The sequence below is a fragment of the Lactuca saligna genome, chromosome 2 (assembly GCF_052625555.1).
Source record: "Lactuca saligna cultivar CGN05327 chromosome 2, ASM5262555v1, whole genome shotgun sequence".
Lineage (NCBI taxonomy): Eukaryota > Viridiplantae > Streptophyta > Magnoliopsida > Asterales > Asteraceae > Lactuca > Lactuca saligna.
In genome coordinates this window covers 141,770,500-141,774,541 of record NC_136418.1, presented here as the reverse complement: position 1 = coordinate 141,774,541, position 4,042 = coordinate 141,770,500, and the positions used below count along the sequence as shown (strand labels likewise).

Sequence of the window (4,042 nt, the reverse complement as noted above, 5' to 3'; positions counted from 1 at the left end):
CACGCATTCACCCTGGTTATGTTTTGACCTACCGACACCCCCAGATGAATAAAAGGGATAGAATCTGATGCACAACCCATATAACCAGCCATATTCAAAATTTGAGAAGAAGTAATCCCAACTTAAATCAATTCATCTTGGCTATGTTTTGACCGACGAACACCCACACGTATTGCATGTATGGATTGATATATCTTTGTCATTCTTCGACCCATGTTATTCAACATGCCAAAACTATCTCCATGTTTTCAAAAGCATCATTTCCATCCTTGTATCCTCTTGTCTTGTCTTCTCGATGGTTGTGGTATTCCCTTGAATGCTTTGAACATTCTTCGATTAGCTCTTTAATTGTAGCAAGATTCTTCTTTGTGAGAGGTCCTTGAGAATCAAGGAGTTGCCTCGTTGTCACGTTTATCCCATCATAAAATATAGATACTTCTTGTAGCTCATTAAGATCATTTTAGGGACAATTTCTTAGTAATCCCTTATACCTCTCATATGCTTCATACAATGATTCCCCCACTTGTTACTCAAAATTGGCAATGTCCGTATTAAGTTTAGAAACCTTTGATGATGGGAAAAATTGTTGGATGAACTCTTCACGCATTTGTGCCCATGCCGTAATTGCACCGGGTGGGAGTGCCTTCAACCAATCCTTTGCTGCTCCCTTGAACGTAACCGAAAGCATTATTAATAACACCGTTTCTCATTGTATATTCAAATTATTAAAATAATCGACGATGTCATTAACTTTATCTATATGATTGTAAGCGTCTAAATGGTCTTTCCCATGTAATGTAATATCTTTTAGCGCGGAAAGGATATGTCCCTTGACTTCGAAGTTGGTGGTGGTGGGACTTTCAGGTTGCACAAGACCTTGACTGTAACACCTGGAATCTTGAGGAATAATTGTTGGAAATAAATCCCCATTCTAGGGTTGAACATGGTGTGTTGGAGGAGCTAACACATTGTGTCTTGATTTAAATAAGCACAACTTTCATTAAGGCCAACACAGCATGTTTATGCCATTACATGGCGTGTTGGTGGCTGGTGGAGAAAACCCTAATTTTTAGGATGTTGCACCTTATATAAAGACCTTAAGCCCTTATGGATGGCCTCCTTACCAGCCTTCATTGCCATTAAAACCCTAAATCCGATCTTTAATTCTCTTGGTGGTGTTCTTGAGCTAGTCAGAAGTTCTTGGTGCTTATTTTTGGTCTTTATGAAGGCAGAGGAGATCTTGAAGTTGCTTTGCTTGGGGAAGAGGCTTTAGATCCAGAATCATCATCTTGTGGGGAAGCTTTCTGAGCTCGGGGGATTGTCAGACCAGCTGTCAAGGATTATCAATGTGATTCAGCAATACGAGGTGAGTCTCCTCACTATTCTATGGGTTGAAGGCACCAATGTCCGCCCTATTGGTTTATGTATTGTAGGAAGACTAGGGGGTGGCCCTTAGACTTTGTATGAAAGACCCGGAGGTGGCCTAGTAAGGAAGACCATGATACGCCTCGTAGCATAATGGCAAGACTATGGTTGACACATAGCATCTCTTATCGCATGTTTGATATGTATGATATGTATGACCCATATTTTATGTATGGTATATGGTATTTTAGGGAACTCACTAAGCTTTATGCTTACAGTTTTCGGTTTATGGTGTCAGGTACTTCTGGTTCGAAAGGGAAGGGTCTGACTTGATCAGAGTGCATACACTCGTGTTTTTCATAACTCGTGATTTTGGGAATATTCTCTGATATGTATGATATGTATGGCTCATATTTTATGTATGGTATGTGGTATTTTGGGGGACTCAGTAAGCTTTGTGCTTACAGTTTGCGGTTTATGGTTTCAGGTACTTCCACTTCGAAAGGGAAGGCCCCGACTTGATCACAACACATACACCCGTGTTTCTCGTAACTCGTGATTTTAGAAATGTACTATGATAATTGTTTTATTTGAAAAAATTCTAAATGTTTGAATAAAGAACAAATGAGTGTTTTGATTATATTATAATTGAAAATTTTATCATGTGATTTCAGGACGTTACAAGTTGATATTAGAGTCTTGGTTTGAGGGATTTGGGCATACTCACGGGTATGCATGGACTCAAAATGAGGGTTTGGTGAAAATTTTTCATAAAATAAATGTTCTATTAGAAATGGGTTTCTAATCAAAAAAAGGGGTGTGACATGTGCAATCGGCCAAGCTCAAGTAATTGTTTCCCAGAATACTAATACATGTTTATTATGATATACGATATGATTATGAGAATTGCATGCTAGATTAGGGCTAAGGATCTACTCGGGATTTTATGATAGGAGAGATGCCTTTATATGCCTGATTTTATGAGCTTTGAGAATTGCATGATGGTATGGTTTTCAGATAAGTTGACAGAATGGATTGATTAGTATATGCTTGTTAGATTTTCCGTTACCTGAATGCTGCTTGATTTGTGCTTTGTGGGATTCTTAGCGATGTGAATTGACTACTAAGTGAATATGCTAAGTCACATGTGGCACATGTAAATAATCTCATAGTAATGGATCTGACCCTATTGCGCAGATCTTGTCTGAGTCCAACCGTTCTAGGATTAAGTCTTTTACTTGAAGGATTATCTGATCTCTGTTGCATGTGACTGTATTCATGAGGTAGTTAGTTGACATTTGTAGGATCCTTTCAACAGTTGAGGGAAGGGTGAGGTCGGGAACCTAGGAGGGCCTAGGAAGTACTTCAGTAGGTTTAGTTGTGCTGTTTAGTGAGTATTTGGTGCATCAGTTTGAGAAGGTGACTTAGAGGATTCAGGATGATTCTTGAGGAAAGTATGGATAAATGTGGAATGTAGTATTGGGCCCGTACTACGAAAAGCACATGATCCATACTCGAATCAGGGAAAGTTTTGGAGAATCTAAGAAGCTTGTGGGAGGAGGATTCTTGGGTATGTTCTGATCATTTGCATGTTGTATTTTAGTTTGGTGATGAGCACTCAGGAAGTAGGTTTTGGTTCTGGTTCTGGCTTAGGTGCAAGTATTGAGCTGATTAGCGAGCAAATGTGGGAGTTCATCTCATCGGAGATTACCCACGGTATATTGGAACAGACTCATATGATCTTTGGTTTAGTCAAGGAAGGGATTATGGAGATTTTGGATGAGCGCTTGTGTGTGTTTCGAGCTGAGGTTATGACTATCGTTGGAGATTGTACTCTTTCTTTCCATGAGTTTCGTGCTTGTGGATCTCCCACATTCTCTAGGAAGAAGGACTTCATTGCCAGTAGGAGATGGTTAGTGGATATGGCCAACGTGTTCAGGATGAGCTTCTGTCTCAAGGGGTCAAAGGTCAGATTTGCTTCCTGCCTTTTGAAGGACAGGGCACGAGATTGGTGGGAAGATATAGGACATGAGGTGGGTAATGATGTTGTTGATGCTATGACGTGGGATGAGTTTTTGACTAGGTACCGATTTGAGTTCGCATTAGTGATTGAGGTGCAGCAGTTGGCGCAAGAGTTTTAGGATCTCCGCCAAACCATTGAGACTGTGGCAGAGATAACTGCCAAGTTCAGGGAGAGAGCCTTATTGGTTTCGCAGTGTGCAGCGGACGAGGAAATGAAGAAGGTAAAGTATCATGATTTGCTGAGGGATGACATCAGGGAGTTTGTGAGTATATCGGGTGTACGACCTTGAATGATATGATTTCTAGATCCCGTGAACGGGAGATTGATTTGGATCACTTGGGGAAGAGGGGGTCAAATCAGGTGTAGGTCGTAGAGGGTCCCGAGAAGAGAACCAAGACTTCGGATCAGTGATTGAGGGGCCAACATGGCCAGGGTTAGTGCAACACGTACAAGGAACTGCATGATGGGGTTTGTCATTCTGGGGGTTTGGGCTGCTACAAGTGTGGCAGGTTTGGTCATGTCGGCAGGGATTGTCTTCAGGGGGCAAGCTCGTTATGTTTTCACTGCAACCAAGTGGCCCACAAGAAAGCTGACTGTCTGATGGTGAGGGGAAGAGCAGTGAGTGCACCTGCTCTAGCTAATTTGAGGATCATT

At 41.3% G+C, this 4,042-nt stretch overlaps 1 non-coding gene across 1 annotated transcript; it reads left to right on the top strand.

Annotated features, from left to right (window-relative positions):
• Window positions 1–452: 452 nt before the first annotated feature.
• LOC145033223 (small nucleolar RNA R71) lies at window positions 453–559 on the top strand. The gene has a single exon (XR_013677457.1). It is a non-coding gene; the product is annotated as a small nucleolar RNA R71 (small nucleolar RNA).
• The last annotated feature ends 3,483 nt before the right edge of the window (window positions 560–4,042 follow it).